Source organism: Sminthopsis crassicaudata, chromosome 2, assembly GCF_048593235.1.
Source record: "Sminthopsis crassicaudata isolate SCR6 chromosome 2, ASM4859323v1, whole genome shotgun sequence".
Classification (NCBI taxonomy): domain Eukaryota; kingdom Metazoa; phylum Chordata; class Mammalia; order Dasyuromorphia; family Dasyuridae; genus Sminthopsis; species Sminthopsis crassicaudata.
Genome location: NC_133618.1, coordinates 473,108,893 through 473,135,365, shown reverse-complemented (window position 1 = coordinate 473,135,365; position 26,473 = coordinate 473,108,893). Strand labels below are relative to the sequence as shown.

Here is a 26,473-nt window from a genome sequence, read left to right as displayed (position 1 = left end):
TTTTTTTTTTTTTTTAATCACAGTGACCCAAGAAAACTTCCAACTAAAATATAGAAATAGGCTAAAGATTGGATGTGGATATATAAGCCTATAACCACTGCTACCAGGGAGGCTGAGGATGAGGCTGGTAGATTGCCTGAGTTTGGGAGTTCTGAGCTATAGCAGAGGTAAAGCTGATTGGATATCTTCATGAACTATGGCATCAGTATGATGATCTACTGGGAATGGAGGACCATCAAAATGCCAAGTAAGAAATATAGAAGGGTCAAAGAGAAAAGAAGGAAGGAAGAAAGGAGGGAAGGAAAGAAGGAAAGAAAGAAGGAAGGAAGTCTTATACAAAGAAAAGTTCCAGCTTGACTTCCATGATAAATAAAACAGGAATCTCTCATGCAATTGTGACATTATGGGCAATCTAATAACTTGCCCCAGAATTTGGCTCATTCCCCATATTGCTTCAAAATCACAATACTACCCCCCCACCCCCACCCCACCCAGCTATGCAATATTTGTATTGCTAAGCACATTTGAGGAGTAGATTGGAATCCCATGGATTCAGAATTGACACACTCTATGGTATTTCTAATACCAAAGTTTCAAGTCTTCCAGATGGTCCCAATGTGCTGGAATTGTTTTTGAGCCAAGTCCCTGACATGGCCTGACATGGCCATAACATCTGGAACATAGCCAAAACTTTTTTGTGAAAGATACATTGCCACCGCCCTCCCTCCCTCCCCAACTCTCAGATCCTTTAGCTTTACTCTATCATAGTGCTTCTCTCACAGCTAATCCCCTCTTTGGTATTTAGAACATGGCCATGCTCTTCCTTCTTCAGAGCCCTTCAAGGCCCACAGAGATGTCTTTAATTCTCAAAGTTCAATGACTTTTCTTCCATGCCATTCATTAGGTTATCTGCTTGTAGTGTCTCTAGAAAAACAAATACATCTCTGTTATAGCCTCTTCCTGCTCCCTATTTAAGAGTCCGATAAAAACATCACTCCCAAAAATGTCACCTGCCAATTCTGAGTAATGCAGCCCTCATAGTTAAGATCCTCCCCTTAGAAGGTGATCTTTTTTTCTTACTTCTCTCCTTGCTTATCTAAAAGTTACTTCTTTAGGCTATTCATGGTCATTCAAAACAATTCATCCATCAAATTAGCCCTAGGGAGTGCTACAGTGAGCAAATGATCTACCTTTATGTAAATGTCCATGTTGTTCTGATATTCTGTATCCTCAAAGTCTGGTCTGCCCACATGGTGCTCACTGAAAGTCTACAGAGCCAGCAGAGCTTTTGCTGGCATTAGGATTCCTCGTATTTTCTGCAGTTTAACCTCCCTCCATCTGCTGCAACTCTATTCCTGGTGATCCACTTCTAGGGTTGGCTTTTAAGCATGTAAACAGAGCTCACATAAGATGATTTCTTCTCCACACTAATTCCATGGACACTGATTTCCTGCTGATGTCTGATTAGGTGTCTTTTCTCTTGAGATATGGATCCTGCCAATTCCTTTGTTGACATGAAAGCTTTCTCAGTGTGGCTTATATGTCAGGGGGATATTGTACTTCAAAACAAATCATTTTGTGTCCTTACCCATTAGATTCCAGCTTTGTTCATATCGAACATCCTTGCATTTCCTCCAATTCTTCCTATCTCCGGCCCATCAGCCTAGATCATAAAAAAGGAATGTGAGCTCTAACTGCAAGAGTCTCCTTAAGGCTGACTCCTGGCTCCAACTAGATTCAGCACCCATAATCCTCTCTCTCTCTCTCTCTCTCTCTCTCTCTCTCTCTCTCTCTCTCTCTCTCTCTCTCTCTCTCTCTCTCTCTCTCCTTTATCTTCTCTGTGTGTGTTTGTGTTTGTTTCTGTCTCTTTTGTCTTCTGTCTCCACTCTCTCTTTCTCCTTTCTGTCTCTTTTGTCTCTGTCTCTTCTTTTTATATCACTTAATTTTCCAAATGTATCCCTTCCCCCTACTCAAAGAACTTTTCTTTGTAATAAGAATAAAAAAGATTTTTTAAAACACTAATTTAGAAAAACTAAACAACACTTCAGTTAGTCTAATAGTGCAGGTATATTCCTCACCCACATCACTCCACCTTGATTCCCCCATCCCACCCCTACAAGAAGGAGAGAAAAATAAACTTTCTCCTGAATGAGACCAGATTTCACCATTATAAATAACTTTCAGTTTGGGTTTGGCTTGGACATGTTCATTCCGTTTGTAAATACTGTGTATCATTGCTTGTAACTGTGCATCTCTTGACATTGTCTTTCCAGTCCTCTCTATTCTCTCTATTCTTCATATTCATTTGTTCCTTATGATAGTAACATTCCAATACATTCATGGACCACAGTTTGTTTAATCATCTCTCAATCAATACATATCCATTTTGTTTCCAGTTCTGTACTATAATAAAAATGCAGCTATAAATATTTTAGACTGTATGAGATCTCTCTTTCTGTCTTTGACCTCTTTGAAGGTGTATGTTTCACACTGGGACCTATGGCTATCTTAGTGATTTTTGTAGCATGTCCCAAACTGATTTCCTTAGTGGTTAGACCAATTAATAACTCCACCAATAGTATACTAAATGTTCCTGTTTACTCAGCTTAAAATGGACCATTTTGTCTTTTAACATCTTTGCCAATTTGCTGGGTATGAGATGAAACCTCAAAGTCATTTTAAGTTTTTTTTCTCTTATGAGTAATTTGAAACAGTTTTTATATGCTAATGAATAATGAATAATTCTTGGGGAAAATAATTGTTACAAGGTAGTCCAGTGTAAACAGCCCTGGAGTTGGAGTCAAAGGACCTAAATTCAAATCCTGCTTTTGAGGCTGGTACTTAATATCTGTGAGACCTTAACAAAGTCATAGAGCTTACCCCCAGCTGCAATTTCCTTATCTAGAAAATGAAAGGGCTGGGAAACAGATAGGTGGGGAACAGATTTTTGAAGAAAATTTTCCTGATAAAGGCATCATATTTTATATGTATGGATATGTATATGTGAATTTGTATATATAAACACATATACAGTATATGTACATATATTGTGTGGATGTATATGTTTGTATGTTTGTGTGTATATATGGAATATAAGAGAAATGATAAATAGAATGGTTTCAGAAGAACCCAGAAAAAGTTAATAGGAAGTGATGTAGAGTTAATAACCCAAACCAGAAGAACAATTTATATTATAACAACAATATCACAAAGAAAAACAACTTTGAAAGAATTAAGAACTTTGATCAATGTACATCAATACTAGAAGATACATGGTGAAGCATGCTGTTCCACCTCCTTATAGAGAGTTGATGAACCCAAGATACAGAATAAGGCATATATTCAGATATAGACAGGTAGGGATTTGTTTTGCTTCAATGTACATGGTTGTTACAAGAATTTGGATTTTTTTTTATTCCCTCTCCAATTTGGAGAGGAAAGGAGGTGGGAAGGAAAATAAGGTTAAGCAAAGGAGAAAGAAGGGGAAAAGAAAGAATGGAAGGAAGAAAAGAGAAGAAAGAAAAAGAAAAGAGGAAAACAATTGAAAAAAATTTAATGCACTAAAGAAAACAGAAAAGAAGGAAATACAGACAAGTAGCATAGTGTTGGAATACACTGAAATTATTAAATACTTAAAAGGAAAAGCAAGCCACACATAATTTCATGTACAACACTCTATCTTGTATAAAGAAATGTTTATCATATTTAATGTTTGTGAAGTTCAGAATAATAAAATTAAATGGCATCCCAACCAGCCTTGGCTGGGTCTTTTCCCAAATCAACAAGACTATTGGCACTAACTAGAAGCCTTGCCCAATAATGTCCTGAACTGATCATGCAAAGACTGCATCAGGAGTTTGACAATAACAACAAAAAATCAACTTAGTACATTCAATATGTAAGAAAAGGGTAAGCCTAAGAAATAGACTAGTTGATCAGTGGAATAGGTTAGGTTCACAGGACAAGATAGTGAATAAAAATAGCAATCTAGTGTTTGATAAACCCAAAGATCCCAAATTTTGGGATAAGAATTCATTATTTGACAAAAACTGCTGGGAAAACTGGAAATTAGTATGGCAGAAACTAGGCATGGACCCACATTTAACACTACATATTAAGATAAGATCAAAATGGGTGCATGATTTAGGCATAAAAAAGGAAATCATAAATAAATTAGAGGAACAGAGGATAGTTTACCTCTCAGACTTGTGGAGGAGGAAGGAATTTGTGACCAAAAGAGAAGTAGAGATCATTATCGATCACAAAATAGAAAATTTTGATTACACCAAATTAAAAAGCATTTGTACAAACAAAATTAATGCAAACAAGATTAGAAGGGAAGTAACAAATTGGGGAAACATTTTTACAGTTAAAGGTTATGATAAAGGCCTTATCTCCAAAATATACAGAGAACTTACTCTAATTTATAAGAAATCAAGCCATTCTCCAATTGATAAATGGTCAAAGGATATGAACAGACAATTCTCAGATGATGAAATTGAAACTATTTCCACTCATGTGAAAGAGTGTTCCAAATCACTATTGATCAGAGAAATGCAAATTAAGACAACTCTTGAGATACCACTACACACCTGTCAGATTGGCTAAGATGACAGGAAAAATTAATGATGAATGTTGGAGGGGCTGTGGGAAAACTGGGACACTGATGCATTGTTGGTGGAGTTGTGAAAGAATTCAACCATTCTGGAGAGTAATCTGAAATTATGCCCAAAAAGTTATCAAACTGTGCACTACCCTTTGACCCAGCCATAACTACTACTGGGCTTATATCCCAAAGAAATACTAAAGAGTGGAAAGGGACCTGTATGTGCCAAAATGTTTGTGGCAGCTCTTTTTGTAGTGGCTAGAAACTGGAAGATGAATGGATGTCCATCAATTGGAGAATGATTGGGTAAATTATGGTATATGAATGTTATGGAATATTATTGTTCTGTAAGAAATGACCAGCAGAAGGAATACAGAGAAGCTTGGAGAGACTTACATCAACTGATGCTGAGTGAAACAAGCAGAACCAGAAGATCATTATACACTTCACTTCAGCAATGATACTGTATGAGGATGTATTCTGATGGAAGTGGATATCTTCAACATAGAGAAGATCTAATTCAGTTCCAATTGATCAATGATGGACAGAATCAGCTACACTCAGAGAAGGAACACTGGGAAATGAGTGTAAACTGTTTGCATTTTTTTGTTTTTCTTCCCAGGTTATTTTTACCTTCCGAATCCAATTCTTCCTTGGCAACAACAACAACAACAAAATTCGGTTCTGCACATATATATTGTACCTAGGATATACTATAACATATTTAATATGTATGGAAATGCCTGCCATCTAGGGGAGGGGGTGAAGGGAAGGAGGGGAAAATTCAGAACAGAAGGGAGTACAAGGGATGATGTTGTAAAAAATTACCTATGCATATGTACTGTCAAAAAATATTATAATTATAAAATTAATTTTTAAAAAATCATATAATTAAAAGAAAAGAAAAGAAAAGAAAAGAAAAGGGTAAGCCTTTCCCCAATATTTTTGTCAATAACATCAGAGGTTGGAAAATCTAAATTAAAATAATTTTCAGGTCCCAAGAATTTATGGCTGATGTATATTGAGAATATATATCAGTATAATACTTGTACAAGTATGGCAAATACTTGGCTGGAGAAGGGGGAGGAAGGCATTTTCTTTGATAGAAGAAAAACACTTTATAGGCATTTTATTCCTTCAACAGGGAAGAGAGTGGACATCATTACCACATATAATATACATAAGTCAGAATCATACCAAGTATCTTGACAAACATAACAATAGGTAGAACCTTGTTCACCAGCTTCTGATTGACCTCACAGTTCAGATATGATACTCACCTTCAATGTCAAGTCAATAAACTCCAATGACTCTCTATTACCTCTAAGATCAAATAGGAAATCGTCTGTTTGGTTTTTAGAGTCCTTCATAACTTAAGCTTTACTACCTTTCTGGTCTTCTTACCTTTCCCTCTCTTCCAAATATGCCATGATCCAGAGATAGAAGCTTCCTTCCTATTTCCAATGCTATACTGATCAGCCCAGAAGTTTCAGGCTTCTGTTTTTTTTCGAACCTGGACCTGTTTACCTCTCTTTAAGCAGCCTATGATTTACTCACAAGGGCTTGTTATATTGCTAGTGGACATTAATGGAGAGACTGCCTTAGCCTTACTCCTATTCAGAGATGTGCTAGTAAATATTTAACAACTGGGCTATTTGCATTAAAAATATGTACACACATACACACATGCTTAAGTTTTATCTGCATTATTAACACTTTAAGTTTAGACAACCAACGAAATGAATAAAGTAATGATTTATAGCAATCTTCCATTTCTGAGATGTAAATGCTCACCCTAAAAATTTAGCAATCAAACTAGTTAGGACTGGCTTCAGCACATCCCTGGACCTCCTGCTCCTCAGAATTACTAAGCTATCCATCAGCCTCACCTTCCTCAGCAACAGGCACTGCAGATGTGCGCCATCATGCCTGGAAATGCTATGAAATTTCACTGCCTGGAATATTCTTCCTTTTCACCTCTACCTCTCGGTTTCCCTGACTTTTTTCAAGTCTTAGCTAAAATCCCACCTTCTATAAAAAGCCTTTCCCTGTCCCTTTTAATGCTAGTACCTTCCCTCTGAGAACATCTCCAATTTTCCTTGTGTATATCTCATAAGTGTACAGTTGTTTGTAGATTATCTCTTCTATTAAAATGTGAGCTCTTTGAGGGCAAGCACTTTTTTGCCCTAGCATTTACCACAGTTCCAGGCACATGATAAAGGCTTAATAAATGCTTGTTGATTGACTAATTTATTACTAATACCAAAGATGGAGTTTAAAAGGGAGATGCATGTTTGTCAAAGTATTTATGACCGTCATGGAATGAATCCCAAAGTCCAAATAGATAAGGATTTCCCTATAGATGCTGAGGTCCTGCTGAAGCTCCTATTTTTTGGAAAACATTGTAGTGATTATATCAAGCCTCAGAACACTGCATAGCCTAAGAAATAAGATAGTCACTTATAATAATTTGATAAAAGAGGGAAAAAATCCATATATGCAAAAATGTTTGTACAGCTTTTGGTGGTGGCAAGGAATTGGAAATTGAGTGGATGCTCATCAGTTGGGGAATAGCTGAATGAGATATGGTATATGAATGTAATGGAATACTATTGGTCTATAAAAAAATGATGAGCAAGCTAATTTGAGAAGAGACTTATATGGATTAATGCTGAGAAAAGTGAGCATAACCAAGAAAATACTATACACAGTAACAGCAACATTGTCTGATAGATCAACCATATAGACTTAACTCTTCTCAGCAACAATGATCCAAGACAATTACAATAGACTTTGGATGGAAAGTGCCAGTGCATCCAGAGAAAGAACTATGGAGACTGAATGAGTTTTGAAGCATACTATTTTCATCTTTTGGAGTTTTTTTCTTTTTTGTGGTTTCTCCTTTTTGTTTTGATTTTTCTTTTCCAATATGACTCATGAAAATATGTTAAAAATAATTGTACTTGTAAAGCTTGTATCATGTTGCTTGCTATATTGAGAAGGGAAGAGATAAAGAAAGGAGGGAGAAAAATTTGGAACTCAAAATCTTACAAAAATGAATGTTGAAAACTATTTTCACATATAATTGGAAAAATAATATACTATTGATTTTTTAAAATTATTTGATCTAATTATCTAACCACATAGGAAATTCCAAATAGGTGACTGTTGTTATTTCAACTGTGAAATACAGTTGGATGAAAACATAAAGTTTATCTATAAATAAGTAAATTTTAGACAGACACTGCAAGTGAACAATTAGTGGGCTCCAGAATTGAACAGAAAGAGGAGAGCAGACTGGGATGCCTATGGGAAACTATAGTTCTTTTGATGTTACTAATCTCTACCTCAACAGTATTCTTCCAAGAAAAGCAGTATAGTATAATGACTAGAAGGCCAGTTTTACTTAGTCAAATCAGGAAGACCTTATTTCAAGTTCTAATTACCTATATTAATATAAGCAACTCTCCAAGATTATATAAAACAGATGAATTGACAATTTGCATTGCTGGATAAAGTCTCCACACCAACACTTCCTTGCACCAATAAATTTACAAGTCTAGACTACTTCCCATATTCTTCAGATGATATTTTATAACTTTTAGTCATAGAATATCACAGTGTCTATAGAATTTAAGTTGAAAATTCACCTAAAAGGCCTTGAAGAGAGTGATCCACTATAGGTATGAGAAGGCTGCCACACACACAATTCTACCCCCACCCCAAACTAAGAAATTATCCTGGAAAAATGGTGTGAAGGATGTTGTCAGATAAATTTGTGATCAAGGGAAAAAAAAAAATAGGCCTGTCGCTTACCAAGGGAAAAAAGCAACAAATAGATGGATAGTCAATATGTCCTCTGGTATACCTTTCAAGATCAACTCAAGGAAGGCTACCAGCATGTTGAATGTATTCCCAGAGAGGATATGGATCAATTTCACTATTAGTGGCTATGGGCAGGCAAAGATTGGTTAGATATAGTCTTTATTTTTGGAGGAGTACCCTATTGATGAAATCACATATAAGATACAAATGGAGTAGACTCTGTTGCAAAACTTGTAGTTTATGAGAATAATCTCTTTTTATTAAAGCTTTTTTTTTTCAAAACATATACCTGGATAATTCTTCAACATTAATCCTTCTAAAACCTTGTGTTTCAATTTCCCCCCTCTCCCCTCACCCCATCCTCTAGATGGCAAGTAGTCCAATATATGTTTTAAATGGTAGAAATGTCTGTTAAATCCAATATATGTATACATGTTTATACAATTCTCTTGCTGCACAAGAAAAATCAAATCAAACTGGAAAAAAAATGAGAAAGAAAATAAAATGCAAGCAAACAACAACAACAACAAATGAAAATGTTACCTTATGAACCACAACTCAGATCCCACACTCCTCTCTCTGGGTGTAGATGGCTCTCTTCATCACAAGATCATTGAAGCTAGTCTGAAACATCTCATTCTTCATCAGCCACATTCATCAGAACTTATCATCGCATAATCTTGTTGCTGTGTGTAATGATCTTCTGGTTCTGCTCATTTAACTTAGCATCAGTTCATGTAAGTCTCTCCAGGTCTCTCTGAAATCATCCTGCTGGTCATTTCTTTCTTTTTTTAAAATTAATTTTATAATTATAACTTTTTTTTTGACAGTACATATGCATGGATAATGTTTTATAACATCGCTTGCACTATCTTCTGTTCCAAATTTTCCCCTCCTTTCCTCCACCCCCTCCCGTAGATGGCAGGCATTCCCATACATATTAAATATGTTATAGTATATCTTAGATACAATATATGTGTGCAGAACCGATTTTTTGTTGTTGTTGTTGCAAAGGAAGAATTGGATTCAGAAGGTAAAAATAACCTGGGAAGAAAAACAAAAATGCAACCAGTTTACACTCATTTCCCAGAGTTGCTTCTCTGGGTGTAGCTGATTCTGTCCATCATTGATCAATTAGATCTGAGTTAGATCTTCTCTTTGTCGAAGATATCCACTTCCATCAGAATACATCCTCATACAGTATTGTTGTTGAAGTGTATAATAATCTCCTGATTCTGCTCATTTCACTCAGCATCAGTTGATGTAAGTCTTTCCAGGCCTCTCTGTATTCATCCTGTTGGTCATTTCTTACAGAACAATAATATTCCATAACATTCATATACCATAATTTACCCAGCCATTCTCCAATTGATGGGCATCCATTCATTTTCCAGTTTCTAGCCATCACAAAAAGAGCTGCCACAAACATTTTGGCACATACAGGTCCCTTTCCCTTCTTTAGTATTTCTTTGGGATATAAGCCCAGTAGTCTGCTGGTCATTTCTTATAGAACAATAATATTCCATAACATTCATATATTACAACTTATTCAGCCATTCCCCAACTGATGGGCATCCACTCAGCTTCCAGTTCCTTGCCAAAAAGTGTTGCCACAAACTTTTTTGCACATTTGAGTCCCTTTCCCTTCTTTGACTCCATGAGAATAACCTCAAAGATATAATCAGATTGAGCTGGTCCTTCCAGGCCATGCCTTTAGACAACAGTTGTTCAGTGAAATCAGACCCCTCTTCCCTCCAGTTCACACAGCCTTAGTTTTGAAATTTATAGAAGTCAAAGTTCAAAAGAACTTTAAAGAACATCTAATTCAGTTCCCTTATTTTACAAATAAGGAAGCTAAGACTCGGAGAATTAATATGATTTTCCCAAAATCACACAGCTAGTAAATGACAGAGCCAGGATCTGATCTCTCTCCTTTGATTCCAGATCTGGCACTCCTTCTATTATACCTTGATTCCATGCTATTTTGTCATTTTAAAAAAATCTTTGTATTCCTGATATATAATTTTAAAAAACCCTCAAGACCTCAGGCTTGGTTTGTATTAATAAACATCATTATTAAATTTTATTCAACAATCATTAATGTGTACCTACTGTGTGCAGAGCATTTATTCTAGGTATGTGAGAAATGCAAAATTTAGATAACACAGGAGTCCTTTCCTCGATGAGCTCACAGCTCTTCACGTACATATATAAACAAAGGGTTGTTTGAAATAACTCATAGGAAGGAAAAATTATTTGTAATTTCTAAAGCACCATATAAATAAGCTATTACTGTTAATATCATTAATTTGTTATAAACAAAACCTTCTATTCACTGGCCAATATATGGTTCATCTAAGTCTAAATCCTAACTCCCCTTAAATTAAATTTGTTACTGTAGTTACTTTGCTCACTGATTGTCCATTGGTCCTTTAAAAGTACAGCCTCCAAATTGCTACTTCACCCAGGATTGTGTTTTCAGGGAAATAATCAATACAAGGAAGTAGTATGCCTATATATGTCGCTTGTTTTGGAAAGTTAACAGCCTAAGATAGCATCCTGTATCACAAGATACTCCTTCTCTCCAAAAGATCCATTGTCCGTATTTTCTTTCCACTGAGCTCATTCTGTATGTCTTAGCAGCATGAATTAATAAGTGGTTGTACAACAGAATTCTATTCTTCCTTTAATGAACCACTTCCAGGGAGCTCCATCTTCCTAAATCACAGGCTTAGGTGTTCTTCTAAACCATAGAAAATACCTCCAGGGTCCTTTTCCAGCTCCAGCATCCTGTGACCTATCACCTTACACCCATTTGCTGTGAACCAAACCTTCAATCAGGAGATTCCAGAAATCTGTCTGCTTTTGCACAAGATTTCTTCCTTCCTCTTTAGTTCAGATCCTAAGGTGAAGATGCTTCTAGGCATATATAAAACCTTTTGTAACCTGAGGCAGTGAAGTTCAAGGCTGCTTCCTGATTCTTTTTTAAGGGCTTCCCTTAATCCAGACCTCAGAGTTAGTTCATACCAGAAGTACAGGTACACATAACCAACAGCCTAACTTCCTGGGGAATTGATGAAAAGTCAGGACCTCAAAAGAAGCCTTTATCTCCATCCCCAAAATTCAGTAAGGGCTACTCCATCATATGGTTCTCTATATTAATTGTTCCTAAAAATTGATCCAGCCCAACAAAGACACAGAAAATAAGCAAGGAATGAGTTAAAATATATAACCATAAATGCTAGGAGGCTTCCTTTTGGTAAAATGTAAGCAGGGATTTGAAAAGAGACAGCTTTACAAGGATTATTTTTGAAAGCTAAATTCAGTATCACCCCCAAGATGATCAACCATAATTAAGGGAATAGTTTACCTGAACATCAGCAGCACAAAGTTCTGGAGAAAAGCATAAACAGGAAAACCCCGCAAGGACCTAACAGTACCGGCTGTGTTTTCTCACAGCTCAGTTTCAAACACTACGTAGTCAGACATCACTGCTCCTGTTACCCAGGAGGATAAAAGCAAGATTATCAAAGCCAAAGAAGCCAGTAGTAACAAATAAATCTGCTTAACAGTTAAAACTGATAGAGACATGTCAGTGTAAACAAGCCCCCAAGAGGCAACAGACAGACCAGCTGGGGCCCACAGGCTTGCCTAGGGACTCACCCAGCACAGAGGGTCCAAGTCTGATGCTCCCTTCCCTTTGTGGAAATTTCTTATGCAGACCATTATTCCACCCCTTCCTCCCTCTCCCAAGTAAGGTGGTTTCCCAAATTCTGGCCCAAACAGTACTCAGAGAAGCCCCAGCGAGGTACGTGAGCTAGGAAGGCAAACTGGGCCCAAGAGCCATGGCATTTCAGGATAATGGAACAGGTGACATGGGACAACTGGATTTAGAAAAGGGCCTATAAAGGCTCTTCTAAGATTCATGAAAGAAGTCCTAATTCTGGGCTATCAGCAAATTGGGGCTTCAAAATGGGTGTGGGATGCCTCTGCCTGCCGTTTTACCCATGGCAATAAGATATGAGAAATAGCAAGCTGGAGCTGAATCAAGTGCATTACCATCCAACCCAACCAGAGCATTACAGAATGCTAGATGAACAAGCCCACAGGGTCTGTAGCACTGCTCCAAATCACAACTCTCTGCCTTCGTTTTTCTTCTTTGCTACAACTCCAATTCTCTGTCCAAGAATTCTGACTCAACGAACTCTCTTTGTTGTTTGGCACTTTCAAAATTCTGATATAAACTTAGACTCTTATGAAATAGCACTGAACCTTGGTAAAAACGAAAACAACCTCCCCCCCCCAAAAAAAACCCAACACCTAATTTTTACCTACCCTTGATCTCAAGATGGTTTGTGAAAGCTTTAGCCATATAGAGTCTGGCACTCTTGAAGGTTTTTTAAAAAATATTTGAGGACTGACTTATGTTTTCTGAATATAAAACAGAAACAGAGCACATGTTATCTAGGAATAGATGGCAAGGGTGTGTGTGTGGGGGAGAAAATGCTATATTAATTTCTTTTTTAACCTCAGTTTTAAAAAAATTCTAATGTTAATAATTTCAAATCATCAATTAATAGTAATTAACATGATTTTTAGAGCTTGACTTTTAGCTTTTTGCAAATAAACACAGAAAGATGACTGGTTTGAATTCTGAATTTTTCCTTCATTATCCCCAAGTTAGTAAAAGATGGCTTAAGCCAGAATGTTTGGTTTTTGCTTTACATAACATAGACTCTAAATAGTCTGCTATTTAACCTAATAAACTGGCACTCAGACCATTCAGGCCAAAATACACTGTTAAGAATACCAAAAAGGTTATTTGCAGCATCTCAGAATTAATGAAAAAATAATCAACAAATCAAGCAGGCCTCCTCATACCTAAAATTTTATGTCATACTTAAAAGCCATTCTGAATTCCTAATTCAGGATTTGGTATTACAGTAAGACTAAAGCCTTAATTTGCTTTCTTCTGATTTCACAACCAAATCCTAGTAGCATTATTCTCAACTTAAAATAAACTTGCTTTGCAAAAGAAGCAAAACAAAATATGACTACAAATAACTACAAAGGAAATAAAAAATTGATTTTGGAAAAATCTTTGCATTAAAAAGTCCAAGAAGAGTCTGCTGCATAACATAAATTTATATGTTTAAAAGCTATTCCCCTTTAGATAAGTGGTCAAAGAAGAAGAATAAATAGTTCTCAAAAGTCATAAAATTTTCACAATCATTGCTCCAAATCATTAATAATAAGGTAAATTCCAATTCTAAGATCTCACCTCAATTCCAGGAAATTGGCAAAGATGACAAAAGATGAAAATGATGCTGGAAGTGATTCAGAGAAATGGGCACACTAATATACATTGTTGGTGAAACTGTGAATTGTTCTATTTCAAAAAGCAATTTAATATTATGCTAAGGTGATAATAAAATATCCATGTAATTAGACTCAAAGATCTAATTGCTAGGCATATCCCCCACTCAGTTAAAGACAGGGGAAAAAAAATATCCTTTTAAACCAAAGTATTAATGTAGTACTTCTTGTAACAGCAAAGAATTGTAAACAAATTAGGTATCCTTCAATTGGACACTGCCTAAAAAAATTGTGTTCCATAAATGACATGAAATATTACCATGTTATAAGAAATAATAAAGATAAAGAATTCAGAGAAACATAGAAAGAATTATATGTACTAAACAGAACCAGGAAAACAATATATATAATAACTACAACATTAAAAGGGAAAGAACAATAAGACAAAACAACATCATGGAATAATAATGACCAGGTTGACCCCAGAGAAGAGATAAGAAAAACCAGCATCTTTTTTTCATCAGAGAGATAGGGGATCATAAATGTGGAATGTTGCATGAGCCATACAAATGTGGAATGTTGCATGTGCTATCAGAAGTAATTGATGCATTTCTTGATTTTGCATTGATTGGATCAGTTATGTTCTATTTTGTGTTTATTAGAAGGAAAGCCTTGCCAATTTAAGGAGAGAAGCAAGCAGAAATGAATGTAATGTAAATACAAAAGATAAAAATATTTTTAAATAAGTAAAAATAAAAGTAATCCAAGAGGGAAATGGACAAAAATCCAGAGAGAGTCGAGAGGGAAAAAAATGGCAAATATGTTAATTGTATCTTATTACAATTACAATTAAATTACAATTTTTAAAGACTGTAAAGTTTTGTATCATGTTTTATATTAGGTTATTATATTTAAAATTAAATGAAAAGAATAAGAAGAGGTATAGGAAGCACAAAAGAAAAAAAGATGCTTTATCAATGAGTAGTTGTTCTTATTTTTATTAGTAACTTATTTCATTCATCTCTTTTGGAAAAGTTAAACTTCTCTCCTCATTATATCTATGAGATGGCCTCAATGGCTTTATCATGTACTTAAAAGAGAAAATCAGACACAGATATATTTTATTTATCCCTAAAAAATATGAGCCAATTAATTATTTGGCCAAGATGTATTGAGCACTTATTACATGTGGAATCCTGAACTATATATATTGAAGGAATCCTAAGAGATTTACAATACAGATAAAAAGATAGGGGGAGGCACCCAGAAGACCTAAGGTTGTCAGACTATATGAGCTAAGCATCAAATGAATGATGCAGCCTTTAAATGTAAAAGAAATTCAGAGGATGCAAAGGTTTCTGTGGTCTGGAATAATTTGCAAAATTACATTACTCAAAGGAAAAAGATTATCCCAAAGAAACTTGCACATAAGGAAGGGATGCACTCATAGAAAGTTAAAAGCTGTTCAAATACAAACAGTCTGAAGTTAGCAATTATCATTAACTAATTGGTTAAATCAATCCATCAATTGGCAAGCCCTATCACTACAAAGCACTGTTTGTGGCACTGATAATTCAAAGACAAAACTGAAATAATTCCAGTCTTTGAGGAGCTTATATTCTATTGGAGAGAAAATGCACAAACACATAGAACAAAACATATATAATATAAAATGCAAGGTAATTTGGTGGGGGAGACAATCATAACTAGAGAGCCTAGGAAAGATCTAATGTAGAAAGTGACACTTTAATTTTCCAAACTACATGGCAGAGTTGCTAATGTTGAAAAGATAGTGTCTAAACGATGTTTAATTAACAAGGTAATAGGCTTCTGGACTTTGGGGAAAGGTAATCATTACAGACAAAACATTTTACCTCTCAGTTTCCACATCTATAAAATGGGTACTAAAGAATCATTAAATCTCAAAAATTGGAAAGGACCTCAGAAGAAATCTAATCCAATCCAGTCCATAAATTTCATTAGCAAGAGTAGTTTTTGTTTTTGTTTGTTTGTTTGTTTTTACATTAAACCAAAATTTTCTCCTTTGTGAATTAAATGATACTTGGTCTATTTTACAAAGTTATTGTGAAGAAACAGTTTTATAAACTTTAAAATACTACAGAAATATAAAATATTATTATTGTTATTACTATTAAAACATTAAACAGAAAGTACTAGGATATAATCACTTCATTCAAATGTGGCCCTTCATGCAAATGCTGCTAATAGAACTGTTCAAAAGTGGAATGGACTGCCTGGGAGGAAGTGGTATCCTCTTCACTATAGGTATCCAAGCAAAGCCAGGATGACTACTTATCCAATGTGCTGTTAGAGAGCCTTCTAACTTAAGTATGGATTGAACTATATGGCTTCTGAGGCCCTCTGATTCTTGAAATTGACTGATTATGTAAAATCACTGGACTCCTAGAATAAGCCTGCCTAGGAAAATTTCCAGCATTTTAAATTTACTACTATTTTTTTTTTACTGTATTTCTATAACACAATATTGTATAACCTGGCTTCTGAAAGAAAGGACAACCAAAGATTAATACTCAGACATGAGAAAAGAAGTCTTCATCATGATAGCAACTTAAAATTTTGTTAATTAGCAAATATTTCAAGAAACTGAGGCTTGTGTGAGCTCTATTTACCTTAGACTGGAGAACTTGCAATACTTTCAACAAATACATGATGTTACTGATATGTAGAAGGCTGTCTGGGCCCAGGCTGAGTGGTGATTCTGAGGCTGTTATGACTTCTGCCTTTCCAGGCTTCCTTTGTTTGGGAGAAAGGGGACAGTTGGTGTCTTTCCAGTATGCTAAATCTAAGTATCTAAGTTACTGGTGTGTGTGTATATGTGTGTGTGTGTGTGTGTGTGTGTGTGTGTGTGTGTGTGTGTGTGTGTCCTATCCTTCCACATACAAATCTCTTCAAACTCTCAAATTTTGTAATTTTGTGTAATTTCCCTATTTCCAAACTTCTTTGCCAAGAACTGGGGACAAGTTGAACCCTTCATCATATAAAGACTTTCTAAACTCTTAAGGAAAGGTGACACATCAAGATATAAAAATGATTTCTCCATTTCTTAAAAACAAATAAATCCTTTCCACCAACACTTTCCTCCAAATACACACTTAACTGTTTTACAGAGAAAATAGAAATGAATGGATATTTTACTGGATTAAGTACCAATTTCTAAAGAACAAAGAATGTTTAAAGCAAGATACCTACGAGAAACAGCATACCAGCAAGAAAACTAAAACTCAGACTATCCCTCTATCTTCTTAACTAATGAGAAGCAGATGTCCAAGGACAAAGGCTTTTTCAAGAAGGCTAATGAACATCTCAGCACTAACAGCCTTTCAGAAAGAACTCCATGTTTTCTCCACAGATAAATCCAATCCTTGTTTGCTAATCTCTCCATTGGAAAGATGGTCTTAAACAAAATTTCATGAAGGAGACTTATCCTACTCTCCCAGTTTTGCTTCTAAGAACAGTAAAGAGGTACTTAGTGATTTTACTCTCATTAGAGACCTCTCTCATATTTTGCTCCTATAAAAATAATACTTTTAGTCATCAATCAACCAACCCCCAAATATTTTTTAATCATTAACTTTCCACCAACCAACAAATACTTATAGAACTCCTACTATGTGTCAGGCTTTGTTAATATTAAGCAGTAGGAAAGCAACAAAGATATACAAGACATGGTGGGAGTGGGGGTGGTGAAGAATGGTTCACAGAGATGAGGCTGACACATATACTCTACAACATAGTTAATGTCAAAGAGTAAGGGTCAAATGTCTGACCCTGAGCCCAGAAAGGAGCAATTTTAACTGTGGGTTAGACTTATTAGGGAAAACTTCTGAGAGGGTCTGGGATTTAAGATGGACTTCAAAACCAGATAGAATTTATTTGGATAAATGGAGGAAAAAAAACAGCAGAGTATTCTGGGCAGAAAGAACAAAATGAACAGAGCCACTAAGTTGGAAAGCACAAGTCATGCTTAGAGAACATTGAAAAGATCGATTTAGCTAGAGAAGAAACTGCAGATGGGGGAGTATTGAGAGAAAAATCTAGAAAAACAAATTTATTTGAGTTTCCTCATTTATACCTTAAAATCTTTCTAGGGCTTCATTAATTCTCTCTCAGAACAAGAAGTGCCCTTTATTCCACCCCCTCCCATCTCTTCCATTCTACTTTCTATGTGTTATTTCCTTCTGAAATCAAGCTGTTCCTCTTCCCCACCCCATCCTATAAAACCCTTCCCTTGACCCTCTCATCCCCTCAAGTTATCCTCTTATCTCTCTCCATTCCTTCTCCTCAAACACCTAGAAAGTGTACTTTATATTCCTCTCCAATTCTTCACAATTCATTCTTTATTCAACCCCTTGTAATCTCACTTCCATCCTTATCACTCTAAGACCAAGGTCTCTTCGAAGTTATTAATGACTTCATCTGCTCTGACTTAATCCTTCCCAACCTTTTTCCATCTGATAGTTCTGGCTACCACTTTCTTTGTAATCTCTCCTCCTTTGGCTTCTGAAACACTCCTCCTTCTTGGTTTTTTTGTTCTTTCTTCATTTTCTTCCATGGTTCATCTTCCTCTTCCTGCTTCCCAACTTCATCTCCCAAGGCTCTGCCTCCCACAACCCCCTATATGCTTTCTTTTGGCTGTCATATCTATTCCTGTGAGCTTCAATTATCAATCATCTTTATGAAGACAATGAACAAATCTCTCAGAAGAGGATAGTGTCCTTATGAGGGCAAAGCTGGAGAGGAAATGAAACTGTCTGGAGAATGAACTGGACCAGCAACGAATGACAAGGGATCACCAAAATATGGTGAAATATAATAATCTATTCTATGATCATATTACTGTTACATATTACTTTACATCATATACTGTTACATATTATACATAAGTTGATATGTCTGTGCATATATCATCTCTTTACCAGACTATAGGTTCCTTGAGGAAAAAGACTATATATCCTATTCATCTTAGTATCACAAGCTACTAAGCCAAGATATTGTAAGTAGAAGCTGTTTATTTAGTAATTGCTGGTTGAATCAATGGAGTTAGGCTGTGTAGTCTGGGTTTCTAGGCCAAGTGGAATCACTGAAGGTGGAGGGCTCAAAGCTGTGTTTTATTAAGATTATCCTGGCGGTGTGTTTATGTTATATGGAAGGAGAGGAGTGGAGGGAGAGAGGAAGGAGAGAAAGGAGAGGAGAAATGGAAGGAGAGACAGAGACAGAAAAAGAAGGGGGGAGTGAAGGCAGCAAGACCAGTTAAGAAGAGAATGTAATAGTATAAACTTGAAGTGATGAAAACCCAGCAAAATAACTGGCAATGGAAATAACAGAGCAGCTCTGAGAGAGACATGGTAAAGAAAGAATTGCCTGAACTTGGTGACTCACTGCATATGTGCTCAACACTAGGTGCTATGAAGAATATAGAAGAGTATGTCAGAGTATCTGCCCTTAGGCAGCTAGTAATTGAATTGCAAAGATAGGACAGCTGTATATGTAGCAATAGCAAATAATCTGATATCCTGATGTGGTTCAAAATTAAGTACAAATTGTATCAAGTTATAAATTGTATGAGCAGATTATATGAGAAAATAATTCAGGAGACAGACAGAGACAGAGAGAAACAGACAGGCAGAGGCAGAGACAGAATGATAAAGGGAGAGAGAGGCAGAGACAGAGAGAAACAGACAGGTAGAGGCAGAGACAGACAGAGGCAGAGAGGCAGAGTGAGATAGAATGAGACAGAGAGATAAAAAGGAGAGAGCAGAGGATGGGAAAACTGGAAAAACTGCCTGTAAGAGTATGGATTCCCTTCAAGAAGGGAATGCAAGATGGATGGACTGAAGGAGAAGATTGGGGTCAATCATCCAATAACTTTTTAATTCAGAAACTGTTGAATTTTCTTTTAATTTCTCTAGGCTTTTTGCTAAGGTATTTCTCTAAATAAATCCACATGTAAATTGATGGGATGATCTATGTAGAGCTTAAGTACTTACGTATTATCTCTCTCTTTGTTGACTTCAGGACCTGAACTATAGAACCTGAGGGAATAGGGAACCCTATATAGCATAAAAAACAACTGTAATAAACTTGGGATAGATGTTTGTTTATGTGACTGCTTGAGTCTAGGACCTTATTATATAGTACCTTCTAATAGTTCCTAAGCTTGATCCTAGATTTTCTGACTTCAAATCCCCAGAGTCCAAATAATTTTAAAATTCCTGGCATAGAAGCTGCCAAGGAAATAGCTTAGGTATTTATCATCCCTCATCATTCTATATTGTAGAGAACCCTTTCTATTCTGTGACATCAACCTTTATCATTCAGTAATGTTGGATGATTTATCAAAAAACTATGAGTCTAAGTATACTCTGCCTATAATGAAGGCTTCTTTCTTTGTAGTATGGATAAGAAAAAGTTGAATAAACAAACTTTATAGAATAGCAACAGTTAGCATTTACATAACTCTTTAAGGTTTTTACATTTGCAAAATGCTCTATATGTTATCTCATTCAATCCTCATAAAAACTCATGAGATTTGTGTATATGGCATAAGTGGAAACAAATCAGATATTCATATGTGACTTTTAGAATTAGCTCCATTTATTTCAGGGTTAAATCATATGTTCTGAAATTCAGTCAATAAGCATTTATTAAGCACCTACTATGCACCAAAAACTATGCTAAATGCTGGGGATACCGGGAAAAAAAAAACAAAACCAAACCATAACATAGTCCCTACCCTCAAAGCCCACAATCTAATAGGGAAGACAACAAACAAGTATTTATAAACAAACTGTAAATAGGAAATAATTAAAAGAGAGGACTAGAATTAAGAAGTGATGGGAAAATAGGTACAATGCAATTAATATTATGGCATTTAAATACTTCCTCTGAATTCTACTTACATGTAGCTCTCTTAATTTATATACGTAATATTATTTGAAAGTCTTGATTATTAAGAATGGGGGAAAATTGCAGAGGAGAATTGATTAGACAGATTTCTCCCCTCCCCCCTTAGAGTTCCAAACAGAATGTTGAATTATAACCTTTTAATACATTTTACTTGTGACCCATTATCCTGCAGATCTTCCTCAGATGCTCAGTAAAGACACTAATGAATAAGTTAATACAGAAGTAGGCTACAGCCTGGAAACTAATATCTTACCATACAGTAGCTCCACAGGCAATAATGCCCTCTTTGGACAGAGTGGCTGTTTTGCTGTTTTGGTACCCAAAATAAAGCCAGTTTAAAAACTGTCTTTACCATATGCTTTGTACTTATTTCTGAGCAATAGGGAGATTTATGTTCTCCCAATGTGTGAGGAAATCAATTCATGAGATATAATTTTGATTTCTCATACATGAGTAGTTTAAATATGTTATTCAATGCTATCTCGAGGCACAAACAAAAGACAAACAGGTCTAAAGAAAATCCAACCCTCAACTTCACAGTGGAAACATTTGCTATGTAGTGAAATGTTCAAAAGGGTTTGTAGGTAAAGTGCTGGGCAACCACTGCAATCTTAAGCCTCCTATATCTTTTGGGATGCATTTTAGATTCTCAAAGGATCTTTCAGGGATTATTTGGTTACGCTATGGGGGTGAAGTTTTCCCCAAAAGAAGAAAAGTGGTGAAAGCTTTAATGGATATAATTCAATAACCTTTTGTTTATTTCTTGCCCACATACCTACGGAATGATCCTTCCCAGACAAGGTTTGGTCCGATTCTGCCACACCAGTACTTTCTGAGAACTGATTCCGTAAGTCACTGAGATTTCCCAGACTTGCACCTTGTTTAACTCAATGCTCAATGAACTAGAACAATTGCAAAACCCATCTTCGTCCAAACAGGACTAAGAAGTGATCTTATTAGACAAACAAATATGAGCAGCTGTTGGGGAGGTAAGTGATCTTCTAAAAGAAGATTCCCCACCCCTCAGAGACAGGTTAGGAAGTGGGTTTTTTTGTTTGTTTTGTTTTTTTAATCCAGACGTGATTTCATCAACATAAAGAGCTCTTAATATGGAAACTCGCTATATTAATGCAGATTGGCATCTCATAACTTACAATCATAGAACTGCCTGAGATACTCAGAAGTCAAGTGGGTCACCTGGATTCACACCATTAGAATATATCCCAGGCAGAACTTGAATACAGGTCTTCCTGATTCTGTCCACTACATCATGTTTCCTCAAAGCAAAAATATGCAATCGGTGAACTTTTCTAGGTCAAGAACAGTAGCAATGGCATGCTTGTTTCATTCCAATGCCAGAAACCAGACCTGTGTTATAAATGGGACTCCAGAAATAGAAGAAATATACAAATGTAAGCAGTTGGCTGCAGGACAGAAATAGATGAAGAGGAGAGAAATCTCCATTGAGACTTCATATTCCCTAAAAATGTCTCCCCAAAGTCTTAATAACTGTTTCATAACTCCTCTACTTCAACAAGGAGATAACATAAAGTTTGGTAAGGGGGAGACATAGGTCATTTTGGATAAAGGTAATAACCTTTAGATATTATATAATAACCTGTTTGAATAAAAGTAATAACCTGTGCCCAGGAAGTTTCCTGGTTCTTGGTTTTAGACTTGAAGGCTCATTCTAATTCTTAGTGAACCTTCTGAGTTGGAATCATTAGTTCCAATAGGAAACCACATTGAGAAGACACTTGGTTGAAGGCTTAGTTTCAGGAAGGGGGAAAAGAAACACCCCACTGTGGGCTCTAAAATGCTCAGTGTTGTACAAATGAACCTGTCTAGCCCTCAAATAAAACACTTCTGTGAGTTCTTTGCCACTAAGGAAGGAAAGAAAGGAATATAACTAGAATTATCCAAGCAAAAACCTGCCCAAGTGTTACACAGCTCTGCTGACAAAGGAAGACTACAGAAGATACAATGCTTATAGGTACTTCTGTACCATACCCACTGCCCTTGTCATGTCATTCAGCAAGGCAGAATTTCATTTTCACTTTCAAGTTTGTGGGGTTTTTTTTTTTAAAGAAACTTTTCCAGGTTGTCATTTTAATTTATTGATCAGAATAGCACTTTCAAATTCCAAATTACTTGTAAAATGCAGCTTTGCTACATATATGTGTATATGTATTCTCTGCTTATTGTGGTAGCCAAAAAAAAAAAAAAAAAGTTTCAAGATTGTTATATCACAAATATTGGAAAAATACTGAAAGGCAACTTTGACCCTTCTTATATTCTCAGTGGAAACTTTTCTATGGTTTAACATGAATTTCAAGTGATTTTTTTTTTCCATGAAGGACTGCAGAATGATGCTATTAGATACAGCACTGTTGCACAGTGCCCTATAATCTTGGGATTTAATCAAAGCATATTCCAACAGCCTATTTTGGTGCCACAATTTACATGACTGTTTATTTTAAAATGATTTGCTATGGATTTTTTTTTTAAGGGAGGTAGGAGGAAGGAATTACTTGGAGCCAGATTTCTCCTCCTAAGCAGGTCTCCATTGCTCTGTTTGAGGGACTATGTATGTCATATACTTTAAGTAGTAATTAACAACAGAACTATTTGGAATAAAGGAGTAAGGACAGGGCATTTGACAAAGAGTTAACAGATGTCCTTTTCATTGCTGCTGGCCTAATACCACTGCCGGTCATTTATTGGATGTTGAGTTTATTTAGCGGCGAGAGAGAGAGCGAGAGAGAGAGAGAGAGAGAGAGAGAGAGAGAGAGAGAGAGAGAGAGAGAGAGAGAGAGAGAGAGAGAGAGAGAGAGAGAGCCGTAATAATCATATGCAGGCTGCATTAGGCATAACACAGATTGGATCTATAACACTCTGTAACAAACAATCGCAGGTCCTGTCCGTCTTGGAAGATGCTATAGTGTCTTCCTCCTACATTCTGATGTTTAAGAAATCATCCAGAAGGGTTCTTACAGACTTTATAATGGAAAAATATGTCAGAGTTCTCTTACAGATAATTCTGTCTAGGTCTGGTGATAGCAAACAGATTTGAATCAAACGGCAAGTACAGGCATACTTCAGTAAGCTATCAGCACAGCAGTGCTGCCTTTTTTCCCCTTTGAAAAATGAAAGAATTAAATTCAAAACAAACAACTTCAATTTAACACCAAACTACAGGATAACCAATCTTAAAAATGTCAAATTGTAATGGATCTTAATACCCATATAAAACACAAAAAACAGTGCCATTGTTCCCGGGTAATGCATAGCAACCTTACAGAATTTCAGTGAAGGAGAAAGAAGGAAAAACACCTTATTACTTCTAACTCCTGCGAGCCATTTTGGTCTCCAAAGGTTTTAGACAGCCCGAGGCCATGTGTCTGCAGTGTTTCGGGAAATGACTTGCCTTTGCACGAACGCTGCTATGTTCTGCAGCACTGCTGCCCCCCAGCAGCCCCGCTCAATTTCTGGTTAACTCTTCCTTACCAGCATCAGGCTCCCTGTTCAGTGGCTCTCGGGGAGGAGCAGGCTTTCCAAAAGCTATTTTAAACCGTGGGCTGGCTTTGGAGTGCCAGCCCAAACACAGGGGGGAGCGGTGCTCGTTCCCCTGGACCGTTTGTTACCCAGAATATCACATTCCTTTGGTTTCTTCCTAAAGAATACATCTCTAACAAAGCAACTGGCTCACTCCTGTCTTAGCTCTTTAAAGTTCCGTTTGCTTTCCAAGAGTCATCAATCCTTTTTCTTTCAAAACCAAGTTACAGAGCAAGGCAAGTCATTGGAAAGACCAAAATATTCAACAGCTAGGGGAGGAGAAAGAGATCTCAGCTAACACTCAAAGGCAGAAATTTGTGTTTTTTGGACGCCCCCTCCCATCCCCCCTCCCAACAACTGTGTCCTTCCATACCTCAGAGGCCAGGCAAGGCATATTCCATAGAGATGGAGTGACTTTGCCAGGGAGTGTCACAGGGCAGGACATTTCTCTGCTCATGTAGAAAAGCACGAGCATTTCTTTCTATTGGCAATTTTCTAAAGCAACTTAGCCGCGAGGGCTTTATTTTTGTTTTTCATTTTCTGAGCAAATTCAAGGCTTAGCACCATAAGCTATTTTGTCTCACATGTTTAAAAAAAAAAGAAAAGAAGAAAAGAAAAACCTTAGCAAAATCCTAAGCCAAGGTCACTTACTGATATGTATGTGACATATCAGTATGTCACCGGATGAAGAAGGTAACTCAAATATTCGGTTCCCCTCCCAGGCTAAGCAAGCAGCCCTAATGAAGAAAAAAAAAATCAATACAATCCTTCTCAGGGAGGAAGAAAAGAGAAAACTGTTTAGCACTTAAGTGGTTAATGCAATTCCTAAGTGTTCGGCAATCATTGCAATTTAGTGCCATTTCGATTATTACACAATAAACAGACCATGTTGTCTGGAAGCAAATTTTTATGAGTATAGCTGAAGGGGCTGCAACTTATTTAGCTGCTGAAACTCTAAGGGAAAGAACATTTCTGAATGCTAACACTACAGAGCAAAAATATACAGGTACAGTAGAAAGGTTATTTTTAGGTCACTGCTATGGTAACTAACCACACTGACCTTTAAAATTAGTGTGTAGTTAACAAAGAAAAATAAAGTTCAATAAAGTGTTCTTTTAACAGGACCCTTTTAAGAACAATGCCACTGAGTTTTCTAGTGAAATATTTGGAAATTTTTAAAAGCATGTTAAGTTCAGGAAAGAACATCATGTTAACATGGGCTGGGAATATGCCAACTCTGGGGGAAATATGTAAACAATTTCAGCTACCTATAATATGCATCTCAGAAAAAAAAATTATCCAGGTTCACAGAAACCCCCCATCGCCACATTCATCTTACAGGCATGCTCCCAGCTGCAAATTTAGCAAACCTGACAAGGTCTTGGTATAAGGGTGAGGTTTGATGGTATAATTGGAGGAGCAAAATGAGGGGAGATTTCTGCAATTCACAAAATCTTCATTGTGTATTGAGGGCTGGTAGAGGCAACCAGATCTGGGGGAAAAGAAAAGCTTCTGGGGAGGAGATAGGAAACTTGGGGATGAAAGAACATTGGACTTAGTAAAGCATTCAGAAGAACAATAGAAATAGATTTTATTAATAAATATAGGTGGTTGCTCCATTAGGTCAGAAAAAGATACTCCATTTTGGTTGATCCCAGAGGGGATAAAGTTCAATAAAAGATTCTTTAAGGAGTAACACTTCAATAAACACTGATGCACTGGTGCTGGTGGGGTATATAGCTTGACTCTGACAGAGCAAAGCAACCCCTAGGAGGGCATGTTTGCCCTTTTGCTACATCCACAAAGCTTCCATTTTTATAACAATTTACAAAGCACTCTCTTCAGAATAATCTGTAGGCTAGGAAGTGTAAATGTTATTTCCAAATTGTCAGGAGAGGAAACTGAGATAGAGAAATGAAAGATTTGTCCAAAGTTGCACAATTAGAATGGAGTTGGTCTCAAATTCAAAAACAAATCTTCTAATTTTAAATCTAGCTCTTTTGACCATACTCTCTGAGATCACCAGTCTATTTTGTACATATTCTGTTTATAGTTGTTTGCGTTTTATGCCTTCCACCACCCCCACCACTCCCAGTTAGATTTCTTTTTTGGCTTTCTCTGTTAGCACAGTGTCAGGCATACAGTAAGTGCTTAATAAATGTTGTCTTGACTTTAGGCATTTTAACTGGCTGACACCCCCCCCCCATTTCTGGAATGTTCTTC

The 26,473-nt window shown here is 36.4% G+C and overlaps 1 long non-coding RNA gene across 1 annotated transcript; it reads right to left on the bottom strand.

The window, feature by feature from the left end:
* On the bottom strand, positions 1-24,862 carry LOC141557482 (uncharacterized). The gene is made up of 3 exons (XR_012486804.1): positions 24,624-24,862; positions 1,589-1,663; positions 1-924 (listed from the first exon to the last, which is right to left on the bottom strand). It is a non-coding gene; the product is annotated as an uncharacterized LOC141557482 (long non-coding RNA).
* Positions 24,863-26,473: the final 1,611 nt, after the last annotated feature.